Source organism: Lactuca saligna, chromosome 9 (assembly GCF_052625555.1).
Source record: "Lactuca saligna cultivar CGN05327 chromosome 9, ASM5262555v1, whole genome shotgun sequence".
Lineage (NCBI taxonomy): Eukaryota > Viridiplantae > Streptophyta > Magnoliopsida > Asterales > Asteraceae > Lactuca > Lactuca saligna.
Genome location: NC_136425.1, coordinates 150055134 through 150073524, shown reverse-complemented (window position 1 = coordinate 150073524; position 18391 = coordinate 150055134). Strand labels below are relative to the sequence as shown.

The 18391-nt window shown below is 35.5% G+C and overlaps 1 non-coding gene across 1 annotated transcript; it reads left to right on the top strand.

Moving 5' to 3' along the window:
- Positions 1–676: 676 nt before the first annotated feature.
- TRNAF-GAA (transfer RNA phenylalanine (anticodon GAA)) lies at positions 677–749 on the top strand. Its single transcript has one exon. It is a non-coding gene; the product is annotated as a tRNA-Phe (tRNA).
- Positions 750–18391: the final 17642 nt, after the last annotated feature.

The window sequence follows — 18391 nt, the reverse complement described above, 5'->3', positions numbered from 1 at the left end:
AAATGCTTTGAAAAATCTTCTATTAACTCTTTAATTTCAGCTGGGTTTTTCTTCGTTAAAAGTCCTTGAGAATCAAGGAGTTTGTTTTGAGGGTTGTATTTTTAAAATATACATTTAGTTATCTATAATCTAAAAAACATATATTTTAGGGTTCCAAAAATTGAAAATTTAATTTTTCTTGTCATTAATGGTTTTCTTCCATAAACACAAGTTTCGTAAACATTGTTGTTTTTCATCCATCAAATAGAATGGGCATCTAAACATTGTAAAATAGAGGTTTTAGCGATGTGTGCTTTTGTAATTAATAATGTGATTTTGTGGATCCGTACAAGTTTAAGATTATTTAATTTAATATTTTTATAAATCATTATTCCATATAAGAATTATATTATACTTCTCTCAAAATAAAATATGTGATTTAGTAAAAACAACATACCAAACAATGCATGGATATAAACATCCCTTGTAATATACTTCGAACAAACTCCCACCTTTCATCTATTTTAATTTTGTTAACTCTAATGCCTGATAATTGTATATGGGTGGCCAAATATAGTTCTGAACAAACTTTGGGGCTTGGGCGTCTTTGTTTTATCTATCCGCTACTTGAGCAATTGATGATGATGGTGACAAATAGTTACAATATAGTATTACAGATAGTAAAACATAGCACAAAGCGGGGATAGCTCAGTTGGGAGAGCGTCAGACTGAAGATCTGAAGGTCAGGTGTTCGATCCACCTTCACCGCAAATATTTTTCCTTCCTTATTGTTAACTTTTCCATTATTTTTACACAAATATGTGATTTTCATTTTTCAGTAAATCTTTTAATTGAACATGTTACCAATTCCAAACATGCTCAATTGCTCATATCAAACTAAATAAGTTCTAATGTTATATATAATTAGCATTTAAATACTACTAAAAGCATACTATCATATAAAACATTTAAAATACTATTATAAGCATACTATTAAATAAAAAGAGAAATAAAATAAGCATTTATAAAACAATTAGCAACTTGATATGTTTGAATATACTTCGTACAACATGAAACCCAATTGACCCGTTTTATTTTTACTTTTAAAATTCTAACCATTTGTTATATCTCACATAATTGCAAATAAATATAATTAAAATCTAAATTTTCTTATGTGAGAGAATTAGCTAAAGGTACAATTAGTAAGGCATAATGTACAACTATATTAATGCATGAAATTTAAGTTTAATTTCTAACCTTCGTATAATCCATCACTTGCAACCCTTTCATTTTGTAAAATGATATTTTTCATCCCTTTACTTTTTAAAATATTGTTTTCACCCCTCCACCTTCAACCTTGTAAAATGTCACTTACAACCCTTATTTTGTAAACTTCCGTTTTATTCCTCCTCGTCCCCATAGTATATATAATACGATTTTCCTTCCTCTACTTTCCTAATATGCAACAAAAACACGTAAAAACTTGCGGAAAAGCATGGACTCAATTACTAGTTATAAGCAAAATATAACTCATGTCAATGATAAGAATTATGACAAAATAGATAAAAGTAGTTGAATTTGTCGGATTAAACACCCAAGTTTTGATGTTCTGTTATATGAACCCTCGATATATGGCGTGTATATGTTGGCTTATAAAATACCTAATTTTTGAGGTTATTGTAATTTAGTAATTGTGATTGGGCGTGTAAATGCTATTATACTAGCTTATAAACTTACTCTTTAAGCTTGTTGCAATCTAGTGTTTATCCTACAAAATTTGTTTATACTTTATAACAATTTACAAACTAGCTTTTTGATAAACTATTTGTGTGTTGAGATAACTTATTAAGACATGACGAAGTTTAAAAGCGATTTGGAAATGGGATAGGTGGTACCGGGGGTACCGCCGGGAAACGGTACCTAGCTTGAGTGTGTTCAACGGTTTCGTGGGTTTAATGCTTTCAATCGGGATGGTGAACCCATGAGAATTGATTGTCTTGTACAAATATATGCATGTGATTTTCAAACAGTTAATCCAGGGGATAATGACTTATATGGGTAATATATTTTTCGATTTGTATACATTTGGTCACTGAGTTTTTTTTCCGTCAAGATTTTCCCCTTCAACTTGTTTAACTGTACACATTTAGTCTTTATGATCGACTACTCTAGGTAAGCCTAGAAAAATAACTTAATAGGGTAATATATTTCTCACTTTGTACACATTTAGTCCTTAATATTTTCTTACACATCTAGTCCTTAATATATTTTTTGTTGCAAAATAAATCATTTTTGTTTTTGTCCACATTTAGTACTTATGAACGTTTTCTTTAGGTTTTTGTTATGACATCCTACATAGGACAATTATTAATGAGGAATTTAGGGTTGTTCATGCTTATGGTCAATGTGGTCTCGATTGCTTGGTGTTTAGGTCTTGTATTTTGAACACCGTAACTTCTTCATATGATCTCAAATCTTAACAATTGTTATATCCATGCGTTCGTATTTGATTCTACTACAATTTTCGTTAGATTACTCTCGTTAAAAAGTAATATATTTTTAATTAAAATTTTATAAAAAAAATGTTCATACATACATTCATAAAGAACACATGTATATAAAGATTGTAAGTAAAAATATATTACTTTTTAACTAGAGTAATCTAAACGAAAGTTGTAGTATACTCAAATATGAACGCGTGTATATAAAGATCGTTAAAATCTGAGATTGTATGAGCAAGTTATTTCATTTAGAACACAAGACCTAAGCGAAACACAAGACCAAAACAACCAAGTAGTTGAGGTTGCAGTGGCCATAAACATCAAGAGTCCCGAACACCTCATTAATAATTGTCCCGCATAGGATGCCGTGAACAAAACCTAAAGAAAGTGGTCATAACTACTGAATGTGTAAAAAAACAATAAGAATTTATTTTCAACAAAAAATATTAAGGACTAAATGTGTACAAAGTGATAAATATATTACTATACTAGTTTATAACCCGTGGGAACCACGGTTAGAAAGTTAATTAAACTTTCTAAGTAAAAACTCAAAAATATTAATTAATAATTTTAAATAACTTATTAATTAAAAGCTATTTTTTTAGTTATATATATATATATATATATATATATATATATATATATATATATATATATATATATATATATATAAAATTATAATCGTTGATTCAAATAAATGCGTAAAATATATCATCTTATAATTTGTATAAATTTTATTTTATTATAATTGGTATAAATTTTATTTTATTTTTATTCTAATATTATTAATTTAATGTAATTAAAATGTGATTTAAATTTTGAAATTTGAAATTTGAAATGTAGAATTAATAGATTGATAAGTTTCATGATATTAATTACAAGTACCAATAGATTGACAAGTATCATGATATTAATTACAATGCCTAATATGTTGACACATGACAAAAGAACTACTCTTTTATTAGTATAAGATTAAGTCATTTTTTTCGGTTCATCTGAGGTAGTCAATCATTATCCCTTAATTCAGTGGCAATAGACAATTCAATGCATGGACAGAGAATTGATTCTCCTGCCAACTTTATTTTGAATGCATGTTGACATTTGAACATATTCATATACCTTCCTTTCTTTATTGTTTTTTCCTTTTTTATAGGTTTATAAAGATGAATACACATTTCACTCATTTGTAGTGTGTTTTTTCTGAGAAATTTTATATTCGCTCAATTTGTTCAACTACATTTAATGGATTCCCGAGGCAAAACTAAAAAATCAATTTCTAACCAAAAGCGCAAATCCATACAATGAGGTACAAAGTCAAGATATTCCATTTTCTTTTTCTTGAATTTCAAAATCTAAACTATCAACAATACCAAAACTGCCAACAAAACCAAAAGTACCCACAACAATATTTCATGGTGAAACAATCTTACAACATATTTAGACTTCTAGAGGAAAATCAGAGTTACAATCAATGGAACCAGTTTTCCCAAAGGGTTCCAGAAACTCAATTCCAATCTTCTCAACCCGATAATTCTTAGTTTTGTGATGCTCAGAACGTAGAATCTAACATTTCTAGTGACAAACGACTCCCGAAAGAAACAAAGAAGAAACCAATTAGGAATTGCAACTCGTTACTAAGAAAAAATGCAACTACACACACCGTCAGAAGCAAAAGAAATAGGTTGATCACGAAGAGTTGGCTTTTGCTAGGGCATATGTTGATGTTTCTAAAGATCGAGAACACGGAAATCAACAAGGTTCAATGCATTTTGGGATAGGGTTATAGAGAATTTTAATGTTCAAATAGGAGGTTCGGATCGATCATGGCACCAAGTAAACTCAAATTAGAAAGGCCTACAAAAGTGTGGCTAGCGGGCGATCTCAGGTTGATGTTTTACATGCTTCACAAAGCGAGTATCTGCGAACTATTAATTATAAAGCTTCTCCTCATCAACAAGCTTGGGAGTAGTTGAAAGACAACGCGAAATGGGCATTGGTTACAAAAGTTAGTGAAGACTCTCTGCCTCATTCTAGAAAACGAACCAAAACATCTTCATCCAATGCTTACACAACAACTTCTGATGCACAATATCCTCCCGGATTCCCCCATCAGCAACAACAATAAAAATTGTTTGATGTTGAAGATTCACCGCCTCAGAGGAAAAGAAAAGGAAAGAAAGCAACATCGACATCGTCAACAGAAAATGAAATGTTTGATCTCGTCAAACAAATTGTCGGCATCAACACTACAACCAACAAAGAGGCGGAACAGAGAGAACGGTACATGGGAAAAATATTACGCATTTTTGAGGCTAATAAAGAACAAAAAGCTCAAATGTTGGAGCTGGAGATAGAGAACCAATATATGGAGTATTTTCTCCAACCGCATGATCATTTGACTGAAGGTATTTTGCGGATGGTGCTTGAAGGGAAATGAAATTGAAACTAAATATTGTTGGGAGTTATAGAACCTGTGTAGTTCAGAATGCCTACATCATTTGACTGGAAATTCTTTTTTCTTTTTTATTTATTTTTATTTTTTTATTAAGATTCTCTATATATACATTTGTTATATATATATATATATATATATATATATATATATATATATATATATATATATATATATATATATAGAGAGAGAGAGAGAGAGAGAGAGAGAGAGAACTAAGATCAAATAAGAAGGAAAATTTTGGTAGGAATGTAAGAAATTTTTTATATACATATTTTTTTAGAAAAAAACAAAAGGAATCATTAGATGATTTAAAAATAAGATGATTCACAAGAAAAAAAACTCCAGAAAAAAAAAAAAACACTTTCATGATTCATTCTAATCAAGAAAAAAATTCACTTTTATTACAATTTTAGTGAATATCAACAAAATCATTATAAAAATGAATCATTAAGATGTTTTTTTGGATTTCTTTTGTGAATCATGTTATTTTTTTGTTCATCTACTGACTCATTTGTTTTGTTTGCCAAGAAAATATGCAAAAAAAAAAAAAAAAAAAAACTTCTTACCTTCCTACCAAAAAGATTTGTTACCATATATATATATATATATATATATATATATATATATATATATATATATATATATATATATATATATATATATATAGATCCGGTAAGAAATTTTTTTTGGTAGGAAGGTAAGAAGTTTTTTTTTTTCTACATTTTTATGACGAACAAAATAAATGAATCACTAGATGATTCATTTGTAAGATGATTCACAAGAAAAAAAATTCCCAAAAAAACATCTTTATGATTCATTTTTAAGTAAATTAAGAAAAAATTCATTTTTATGACAATTTTAGTGAATAACAACAAAATCATTGTAGAAATGAATCATCGAGATGTTTTTTTGAGAATTCTTTCTTGTGAATCATCTTACAAATGAATCATCTAATGATTCATTTTGTTTGTTCGCGCAAAAAATATGTAGAAAAAAAACTTCTTACCTTCCTACCAAAAATTTCCTTCTTATTTGATCTTGACTCTCTCTCTCTCTATATATATATATATATATATATATATATATATATGTGTGTGTGTGTGTGTGTGTGTCTGTGTGTGTGTGTGTGTATGTTTCATTTTCTCTCTATCTGTTCCCTATTTTCAAAATGAATCCAAACGTTTGGAAAATAGTAATGAAAGGTAACAATAATAGTCCATCATCTGAGGATGAACTTATCAACAATAATTTGTTACATGCATTGTCTCGTATTGCACAACTTCTTATTCTGAATAATGTTAAAGTTCAAGCAACACTAAAATGAGAAATACAATCGAAAGAGATCATTTAGAGAATGAATGACTACTGATCCGACATTACTTTGCGAATGATTCAACCTACACACAATTTCGTATAAGGTTCTGTGTGAGCAAAGGTTTGTTTAAGCGACTTGTTGGTGAACTGGAGATGAATTATCCCTATTTTCTAACAACATCGGATGCAACAAATCAAAGAAGTTTCAGTGCGCTACAAAATGCACATCAGCAATATGTCAATTAACGAAGGGTTATAACCCAGACTCGTTAGATGAGTATCTGAATATGTTAGAAATAACTTCTCGTGAAGCTCTTCAAAACTTTTGTTATGGTTTTGTCCAAATGTATAAGGCTGAATATTTATGTTGTCTAATATCCACTGACATTCAACTTTTTTATGAAGCACATGAAGCTAGACAAGGATTCCATAGAATCCTTGGTAGCATTGACTACATACATTGGAATTAGAGGAATTGTCCAACAAAACTGAGAGGTTAATACATGAGGGGTGACCATCAATATCTAAAAACGATACTAGAAGTGGTGACGTCACAAGATTTATGGTTTTGGCATGCATTCTATGGTGTAGCCGGTTCGAATAATGATTTAAACATCCTCTACCAATCACCACTATTTGATGAGAAATACCATGGAATTCTTCATTTTATCTGAATGATGAACACTACAAGTTTAGTTACTATCTTGTGGATGGAATATATCCAACATGAGAGATATTTGTGAAGGCATATCCATATCCAGTAACCGACAAAAAGAAACAATTCAAGACAGCTCACGAATCAACAAGAAAGGATGTAGAACATGCTTTTGGGGTCCTTAAAGGACGTTGAGACATATTAAAAATGATTGCACCAACTATGACGGTGAAGAAAACAAAAAATATAATGTACACTTGTATTGTACGACACAATATGATATTGAAAGATGAGGGTGTTGCGATACCTCCTGTGAATTAGCCCGATGCCCCCTAATGATGAAGTCGATGACTCCGAAATAATACATTAATTAAAAATGGTGAAACCCACCACCAGCTTCGATTCGATCTTACTAATCACATTGAACATTGTCACACCCCAAAACCAAGAATGACGGAAACGTTCTGGGGCGGAGGACGTCATGTAAGTATCACAACACAGTAAATGTAAATAAGCAAACAACATCATCCATTGCATTAAATATATAATTTTAATACAAGCGTGTTCTGTACAGCATAGACACCAAAAATAACGTATATCAAAATAATAAGATGAGTCTTGAATGCGCTCCATCTTCTCAAAAGTTGGCCTCGGTACCTGTCTACTGATGACCTGAGAATACAAGTTATTTTGAAAGAGTTTATCAACATTAAGCTGGTGAGTTCATAAGTATTTTAGTGTCGGTATTTGTCATCCAAAAATGTTTGAACATGTATAAAGTATAAGTTTGTAAAATGTATGTAAAGGTTTGCAATTGTTTGTAAAAGTTTGAATCTCTCAGAAAAACCTATATTTTCTATTAAAGTAGCCTTCTACCAAGGCTTAACTGTTTTGTATGCTCGTTTGATGTAAAAGTGTGTAATTTCCCAAATGTAACTATCATTTAACAAAATATAGTTTGTACATAAACGTTTAAGCGAGGTTATCATTGAAAATATGTAATGGGTAAATCATTGTAGTACTGTAGCCTAGTATTATAAGAACTACTGTTGTACTAACTACCTTAAACCGGATTTATATTAAGGCATTACGTGATAAATTGCACCATACTATCGACAAGTAACAACGACATAATGAATGGTCATAATAACGGAATGACGTTTGGCACCCGCAGACCTGCAGGTCCGGCTGTAGCTAGCAGCAAGGTGTAGGATTATCAATCCAGTATAGATCTATATGCAAACTCACGCTCTCCCTTCAAAAGAATTTTGGCTACAACTCGAGCCATGACAGTTAAGTCATGCTCCGATTTAAATCACAATAATAAAGTATTCATGTATATGTACTGTTTCTCATTCTAGTATAGTTGTATATGTATTGTTTCTAGCATCATTGTATATGTATTGTTTCTAGCATCATTGTATATGTATTGTTTCTAGTATATGTATTGTTTCTAGTATATGTATTGTTTCTAGCATCATTGTATATGTATTGTTTCTAGTATATGTATTGTTTCTAGTATATGTATTGTTTCTAATATATGTATTGTGTTACCCCGATGGTAACTAACTATTGATGTACTGATAAATATGAATATGGAAGTACTTTTATGTCTATACATGTATATATGATATATAACTAATATTGAAACGACCTTCGGATGGTCACCCGAAATCCCACCAGACCACATCTCAGTGCGCGAAAAGGAAATAGGGCGGATGGCCTTCCTAAGCCTTTTAAACATTACTTATATATATATATATATATATATACATATATGGGCATGGAATTTATAAGAAGTAAAAAAAAGTTTAATAAAAGCATTTGATAAGTAAAAAGAGTTTGTAAAACATTTGAAGTGAAATAGTTTGATAAACAGTTGAACGGTGATAAAATCATTGGTTTTCTAGTTATTAATCACATGTGATTAATGCAATCACATGTGATTGATGTAATAACTATAAGTATTTGACTTGTATTCCCCCCATAAAGTATTTAAAACATTTAAAAGTATTTCAAAGGTTGATTAAAGGGGTATAAACTCACTTGTGGTGAGTAGATTGAATTGATGTATCGGGTACCGTGCTAAGTGTCAAACGGAGACTTGTTCACACGTTCGAGCCTAGTTATCATATAATAAGCATATATAACTAATTAGCCACATAATAACTTAACAAAGTAAGTTAACACAATTAGGAACATGTATACACTTTGTATAAGTGTTATAGGTCCTAATGGTTGCATCTAAGTTGATACTGGACAAGGCAAAAGGGTTTGAAACATCAAATGGCCTTGCATAAGAGTTCACCACCCAAAAAACCCCACCCTTTGGAGTTTACGGCCGTAAACTCATGGGTTTATGGCCGTGAACTCCTCACATGGTGGTTTTGGGTGTTTTAAAGTGTTATCTTGATCCACGAACACTCCTAGCTTTGTTGGAATAATGCATGAAGTAGTTTAAGGCCCTAGAATGCTCCATAGGGGAGTTTACGGCCTATAGTCCATATACCCTAGAGTTTACGGCCGTAAACTCATATGGGTGATGGCTTTTAATTCATTTGAGGCACTTGCACATCAAGGATGGCTTCCATGATTTTATCTAAGGCTAATGGGGACAAGATGCACACATTTGTGTCATTACTTGGAGTTTACGGCCCAAGATATGTTCCTTGGCTGTAAACTCCTTTTAAGGAGTGATTATGTTGTCTTTTGTTCTCCATTCAAGTCCCATGTGTCCAAGGTAAATTGTCTTAAGCCTTAGGGGTGTTTGTGGCATGTTTAACACAAGAAAAAGGGGTTTACGGCCCAAGATCTTTCCTTGGCCGTAAACTCCTAAAACCCTAAGATATTGAAGTGTTTTGGTGTCCAAAATAAGCACAAGCATTAGTGGTTAAGGTCCTTAGGCTTAAGGAGGTAAGTTAGGGCATTTTTGACCCTTAAAAAGGGGTTTACGGCCCAAGAAAGTTCCTTGGCCGTAAACTCCTCTAACTTGTGTTTCTTGGTTGCTTTTTAGTCTCAAATGTCCATACTTTAACCCCTAAACAAGTTGTCTGACAAGGAATCGGGACTAGGAAGCCTTTAGGCTCTGTTTTGGAGTTTACTCCCCAAGAACGTTCTTGGGCGGTAAACTCTCTGATCTTGCAGTTTAGACATATAAATGATGTTATAAAGCATATAACAAGTATTAAAACACGTTTAGGAAAGTAGACTCACAATCCGGGATGAAAACCCGAAGATCCGTCAGAGAGAATTGGCTTTTCTCTAGTTGGAATTGTGAATAATGAATTAATTAAATTCAGAAATCTATTTATAGTCCTGGAATATTTTGACAGAAAATATTTTTATTCCGGAAGTCGGACTATAACGTTATGAAACTTACAATGTTCAAGTTTCACAATTTCAGGAGCATCCATTCTCCCGATATGTCCAGAAATGTAAACCCTAATGTACACAAACTTGTTCGGATAAGTCTGAAGATTACAGAAACTGGACTAGCTTCTATTGAATAGATAATGTTCGTACAAATGGAAATTTCGGGTTGTCACATCATCCCCCCGTTAGAAGGAATTTCGTCCCGAAATTAGAATTTAAGCAAATAAGAAGTTACAAATAACTAAGCGAAAAGATGAGGATATTTCAGTTTCATCTGATCCTCGCGTTCCCAAGTGAATTCTGGTCCTCGCTTGGCATTCCAGCGAACCTTCACGATAGGGATACGGATTTGCTTCGTCTGCTTGACCTCACGGTCCATGATCTCTACAGGTTCTTCCACGAAGTTGAGGCTCTCGTTGATCTCGATCTCGTCGAGTGGGATTACGAGAGTCTCGTCGGATAGACACTTTTTCAAGTTAGATACGTGGAATGTAGAATGTACGTTACGAAGTGTGTCGGGTAGATCAGGTTTGTAAGCTACGGGGCCGACTCTTGCGAGAATCTCGAAAGGCCCTATGTACCTAGGATTAAACGCTTACCGAAGCGTATCAAGCCCTTCCAGGGTGAGACTTTGAGAAGGACTCGGTCTCCCACCTGGAATTCCAAAGGTTTTCTGCGTTTATCAGCGTAGCTCTTTTGTCAGTCTCTAGAGGCTTTCAATCGTTCACGAATCTGAACGATCTTCTCTGTTGTTTCCCGAATGATTTCCGGACCAGTGAGAGTACTGTCGGAAGCTTGCCCTTTAGCTAATTGGGTATCACCCACCTCAGCCCAACACAGAGGGGATCTGCACTTTTGGCCGTAGAGAGCTTCAAATGGTGCTGCCTTTATGCTCGTGTGATAACTGTTGTTGTAGGAAAATTCGACGAGGGGTAAATGAGTATCCCACGCTTTTCCAAAGTCAATTACACAAGCACGCAACATATCTTCTAAAGTCTGGATTGTCCTCTCACTCTGTCCGTCAGTCTGTGGATGGTAGGCTGTGCTCATGTCCAGCCTTGTTCCTAGGGAATGTTGTAGTGATTGCCAGAATCTTGAGGTGAACCTACTATCTCGATCGGAGATAATGGATATAGGCACACCATGTAGTCGTACGATTTCCCTAATGTATGTTCTCGTCAGTTTCTCCATCTTGTCGGTTTCTTTGATAGGCAGGAAGTGTGCAGACTTGGTCAATCTATCAATGATGACCCATATGGTATCAAGTCCACCCGTTGTCTTGGGAAACTCGGTTATGAAATCCATAGTGATCCACTCCCACTTCCATTCTGGAATCTCTGGTTGTTGTAGTAAACCAGAGGGCTTCTGGTAGTCGACCTTTACCTTTGCGCAAGTAAGGCATTTACTCACAAAGGTAGCAATCTCTGCTTTCATATTAGGCCACCAGTATAGCTTTTTAAGATCCAGATACATCTTATCTGAACCTGGGTGGACGGAATACTGAGTGTTGTGCGCCTCGGTCATGACTAAGTCTCGGAAACCACCATGTTTCGGTGTCCAGATCCGATCCATGAAGTATAAGGCTCCGTCACCCTTGGCTTCTAAATTCTTGTCCATTCCTCTAAGGGATTCACTCGTCACATTTTCAGGTTTCATGGCTTCAAGTTGGGCCGCCTGAATTTGATTAGACAAGTGTGAATGGATGGTTATCGATAATGATTGGACTTTGCGACCAGAATATTCTTTCCGACTCAGGGCGTCTGCTACTACGTTGGCTTTACCCGGATGATAACGAATATCGCATTCGTAATCGCTGAGTAGCTCGACCCACCGTCGTTGTCTCATGTTGAGCTCCTTCTGATCGAATATGTGTTGTAAACTCTTGTGGTCGGTAAAGATAGTGCTTTTCGTTCCATACAAGTAATGTCTCCAGATCTTCAGAGCAAACACCACTGCTCCGAGTTCAAGATCGTGGGTCGTATAGTTAACTTCGTGTGTCTTCAACTGTTGGGAGGCGTAGACGATGACCTTACCTCGTTGCATCAGAACACACCTGAGCCCTTGGTTCGATGCATCGCAATAGACTACGAAGTCTTCTATCCCTTCGGGGAGAGATAGTATTGGTGCGGTGCACAAGGCTCGTTTGAGCGTTTGGAACGCTCTCTCTTGTTTCTCTTCCCAGTCAAAGGCCACGCCTTTCTGGGTCAGGGTTGTAAGAGGTTTCGCTATTCGGGAGAAGTTCTGAATGAATCTGCGGTAGTAGCCAGCAAGACCTAGAAATTGACGAATTTCTATCGGCGTCTTGGGTGCTGACCAGTTCTCAATGGCTTTAATTTTGGATGGGTCCACGTGGATTCCCTCTTCGCTTACCACGTGTCCTAAGAATTTGACTCTTCGGATCCAAAATTCACATTTCGAGAACTTCGCATAAAGTTTCTCCGTTCGTAAAGTTCCTAAAACTAGTCGTAGGTGATCGCCATGCTCTTCCTTGCTTCGGGAGTAGATCAGGATGTCGTCAATGAAAACGATGACGAACTGATCCAAGTAAGGTCGGCATACTTTGTTCATCAGGTCCATGAAAACTGCTGGCGCATTGGTCAATCCGAATGGCATCACCACGAACTCGTAGTGTCCGTAACGAGTTCGGAAGGTTGTCTTTGGAACATCCTCCTCTAGCACTCGTAACTGGTGATATCTGGATCTTAGATCAATTTTGGAAAAATAGTTCGCCCCTTGCAGTTGGTCAAATAGATCGTCTATGCGAGCTAGAGGGTAACGATTTTTGACCGTCAGTTTGTTGAGTTCTCTGTAGTCGATACACATACGGAATGATCCGTCTTTCTTCTTAACGAACAAGACCGGTGCTCCCCAAGGTGAGAAGCTTGGTCTTATGAATCCCTTGCTGAGTAGTTCGGTAAGTTGACCAGATAATTCTTGCATCTCTGCTGGTGGTAATCGGTAGGGCGACTTGGCTACTGGGGTAGCTCCTAGGACTAAGTCGATTCGGAACTCGACCTGTCGTTGCGGAGGTAATCCAGGTAGTTATTCTGGGAAAATGTCGGGAAAGTCGCTCACTACTGGAATGTTCTTGAGTTCTTTCGTTTCGAGGTTCGTGTCGACGACGTGAGCAAGGAATGCGTGGTATTCTTTGCGCAAATATTTCTGTGCTTGAATACTTGATATAATGCGAAGACTCGCACCAGGTTTGTCGCCGTAGACTATAAGAGTTTCGTTAGACGGAAGGTTTAGTCGGACTGCTTTCTCGAAGCACATGATGTCGGCGCGATGAAGAATCAACCAATCTATGCCGATGATAACGTCGAAGCTTTTTATTGAGACCGGCATGAGGTCGATTGGGAATGAATGGTTATCTAGGGTTAGGATACATCCTAAGTATATGCTACTGGTGTTTTCTGTTTTGCCGTTAGCCATTTCTACTGTGAATTGTTCTTTAAGTGTGTGTGGTTGTGGTTTAAGCATGCGAGCAAATTTGTGGTTTATGAAGCTTCGCTCCGCTCCACTATCGAACAGAATGCATGCATAGGAGTTATCGAGGAGGAACGTACCAGTCACCACTGTCGGGTCAGCGACTGCTTCCCTGTGGCCTATAGTTAGTACCCTCCTTGCTCCTCCAGCATTTCTCGCTTTGGGGCAATCCCTCTTATAGTGGCCTGTTTCGCCACATCCATAGCAAGTTGGGCTCGCGCCAGAGCCAGGGACTTGCGTGATCGGTTGCACCGAGAATTTACAGAAACGGACGGTGTGTCCTTTCCTGTGGCAGTTAGAGCACTGCATTTCACGGCAGGGGCTGTTGTGGTGGAAGTTGCATTTGTTGCACTTTGGCAAACTTCCAACATACTGCTTCGTCGGAGCAGTAGCAGCAGGGGTTACTGCGGCATGTACTGCCACAATTTGCTGCTTCTTGGCAGCTCGCTGCCTCTTCTTGTCATCCCAGAACTTCCGCTTGGTGTCAGCGGGTTTGGAGGGTTTTGAGATGGCTAGGGTTGTTGTGGTTGCAGGGGTTTTGACACCATGGTCAATGAGTCGTTGTGCCAGTCGCTTGGCACTGTCGAAGGTAGCGGGGTTTGATGATAGGTTATTCCCCTGATACGGAGGAACTAGCCCCCATATGTACCTTTCAATCTTCTTCCCTTCAGTGGGAACCATATTAGGACTATAACGTTATGAAACTTACAATGTTCAAGTTTCACAATTTCAGGAGCATCTATTCTCCCGATATGTCCATAAATGTAAACCCTAATGTACACAAACTTGTTCGGACAAGTCTGAAGATTACAGAAACTGGACTAGCTTCTATTGAATAGATAATGTTCGTACAAATAGAAATTTCGGGTTGTCACAAACATGTCTACATTCCAACTCTAGATAACCTGTTAATTTTAATTGTTGTTTTAAGATTTCAATTATTTTGTCTTTTTAAGTGTGTTTTTTAGTTATCATGTTTTCTAATTATTATGTATTTTTTTATTTGCAGTGTGGTTTTTAAATTAAATGTTATTTTTATTATTATTTTATATTTTTTTTGTTTTACATTAGCAAAAGTTTATTTTTAAATGAAAAAAATGTTATGTTATGTTTTATTTTATATTTCCTAATTTAGTTAAATAAAAAAATGATGTGACAAGTGGGTTGAATGAGTTAGGAAAAATATGATTTTCATGTGTTGTGAGTTAAGAAAAATTGGAAGAGAGAGAAGAGATAAAAATTTGATGTGACAGAGGGTTGAGTGGATTGGTAGAGAATGACTCCCTCTTCCCTAATAAGTTAACTTATAAGCTTAAAATTAGTTTTTCTATCATGCCAAACACAACCAAATGTTTAAATTGTTATAATATAAATGGAAATTGAGTAATCTAACCCTTATAAACGACCATTTTAACAAAAACAACCAACATTTTTTTTGGTAAAATGGTCACATGCTCCAGAACATAGCATTCCAGAATTGTGGTCTCCGTTCCAGAGTTTCTATTATGGATTATAACCTCAATTTTTTTCGTCTCATATATATAAGTGTGTGTGTGTATGTGTGTGTGTACCCATATGTGCTTAAAACCTTACCTTCAACCAAGTAATTTATAATTATCTCTTATGAAACTGCTTCAAAATGAGTTTCTCAGAAAGTCAGCACGTAGAAAGCTTTAACAACATGCATGTTTACCTTTACAACCTTAGGTGAACTAACCCACTAAAAGACCCCAACTTTCGTATTTTAGAAAGACCCAAACTTTCATACTTCAAAATATTATTACTCTAAAACATGCTACTTGCATATTCATAAAAGCAATATATTACATTGATAAAGAGATTACAAACTACTGGATACAAACCGACTATTACAAAGTGTTATATGTTACATAACTACCCAGGATGTTGTAATTTATACAAACATAAACTGAAGCACAAAAGTACTATTACAAACTATTCTAAATCTTTCAACAATATAATATCACACTCGTTACTTATCACCTGCAATTGTTAAATATTGATAGGGTAAGCGGTGACGCTTAGTGAGTTCAATAATAGATACAATATAACGTTATGCCATATATATATACATCAATATGGCAGAAGCAAAGAGGAACAACAAAGACATATGTGAAATCATGTGACAAGCATTCATATCAATCAAAGACTTTATTCAAAGATATACTTTTCAATGCTTGATATACATCAATAAAACTTTGGCCCAAATGGCATAGAAGACATACAATTTTTGATTAACATCTTGTTAGATTTCAGGCTTATAGTCCTGTCTAACCATTTTCCAATGCGATAGAATAGAATTCATTCTCTTACGGAGACATGCTCTACATGGCCAGAGGCTACGTACCAGTACCAATGTGAATCTAAGTCCTTTCACTGATCACATGGTCAAAGGTAATACATTTGCTATAAAACTAGCGAATAAAAATAACATGGGAAAATAACCCGGAATAATAACACTGAAAAGCACATAGTACATATAACACATAACATACAATTGTTACTATATATTGAACTCACCTTAAATTAACCGGGGGTTAAAATAGTAATTTGGACAACACTTCGACTTTAAATGTGACTTTCTATGTTGAAAACCGAGAGCTTAATTGAAAACCAGGCTCTACGAAGGTAGGGCTTCAAAACCGAAAAGATAAAATTTTCGGGCTTCTCGGGAGCTTCGGGACGTGTTTCGGGTGCTAAAATTGATGACGGAGCTTCGGGGAAAGTCAAAATAGTGAGTATATGGAATTAGGGTGAAAAAGTGTCAAAAATTCAAAGTTACCCGGGAAGGCTCGCAGCCTCCCTTTATATAGGGTGAGAAGGTTCGGACCTTGTGGCTGAGAAGGGTCCACGTGACATCTGCGAGGCTCGGTCCGGAGGGAGAGGCGTGGCTCATGCGAGCTTTAGACACGCGGCAGGAGAAGTGAAGGCCACGAGGCCGCTGCGAGGCTCGAACGTGGCTCCGATGCGAAGGGCGCGTCAGGGGCTCGTGTGCATTACGTGGCTGCTTCGGATTGGGACAGGCGTCGCTTCTCGGACTGGGCCACGACCTTGGTGACGCAGCTGCTTCGTGCGAGGTGACGTGGCCGGTACTATTCATGCGAGATTTCTCAGAAAATATGCCCCAAACTTCTAAAATCCATAACTTTCGCATACGAGCTCCGTTTTTGACGTTCTTTATATGCACACGTAGCTAAAATTATTCTCTACAAATTTCATTTAGACTTCGTCAGCTAATTTTGACTTTATTTTTAATATTGTTATTTTTAACAGAACGGGACAGGAAAATCCGTTAAAAAATCATAACTTCTTCATCCGGCATCCGTTTTCATCAGACTTTTTAACGTTGTACTACTAATGACAAGACCTTCAATTCTCGTTTAGGTTGTGTCGGCTAAAAATCACTCGATCTAAAATTCGAGTTTTTAGCTGTTTACTGCTAATCCGAAACTTAGAAAAATTATAACTTCCTCATACGAAGTCAGATTTTGGCGTTCTTTTTATCGAACTTCTCAGTTTAACGAATACTACGAATTTCATTTAGATCACTAAGGCTAAAAAGTAGTTTATCAAAAACTCACTTTTTACGTCATTCGGCGCCGTGCCGGTTTTGTCGCGGATCTTCGATTGGTCATAACTTCTTCGTTATAACTCGTATTTCGACGAGGTTTTCGCCTACAAGTTTCTAACGAGATTATTTATGACTTTCAATAATAAAATTTTACTTATTTAAAATTTTATATTTTCGCTAAATTTCACTATTTGGCTTATAATTGGAATCTCATAAGACTTCCAATATTTTCTGAGTGATTCTAAACATAGTTTTACTTCATTTCTAGTAAAAACCATCTGTTAGAACTCAACACTCAATTTCACATAGTATTTCACAATTTTATTCATTACAAAACACGATTTCAAAACGTGTATGTTACACCCATATACTTACACTCACATCAGAACTGATTTGATGGATCGTTTTGAAGCTTGTTTTTTGACTATCGGATGAGTGGGATATTTGTTTTTTTTTGTACTTTTCTATTTTTTCTTTAAAATTGATAATGTTTCTACATCTAAATTAATTCGTTTTTGTTCCCAAAAAATACAGGTTCATGCATTCATAGGCGACTTCTTGCCTGTGATCTTCATAGGTAGTGTCCCTTTTTAGAGGGGACTACCTAAAAACAATGTTTTGTAGCGGACTAGCGGTTGCTATCAATGGGAACAACTAGACCCTCCCTATAACATTTGGTATGACAATGGAAAATAATCTCTATTAGTGTACATGGATCCTTATGAGGTTAAGTGAAGCTCTGAGATAGGGTAGGGAAGTATTGTTCAAAACAAATATGGACGATGTCGTTAGTTCTTGCATAGAGCATGTATTCCATGGTTCTTATTATAGGTATACTTCTAAAAGTGTGTTCAAGTATATGCGCACAAGAGGCGTCATTGGCAGAACATTACAACCTTTGTTCTGGATGACATCCAACTTATATACTGTGTCTAATTTTGAAGAAAACTTCTATCGACTGACCTCTAATGCTCGTGAAGTGCTTGCCAACATCAGCCATGCAAAATGGGCAAGAGCTTATTTCCCTAACATCCATTGGA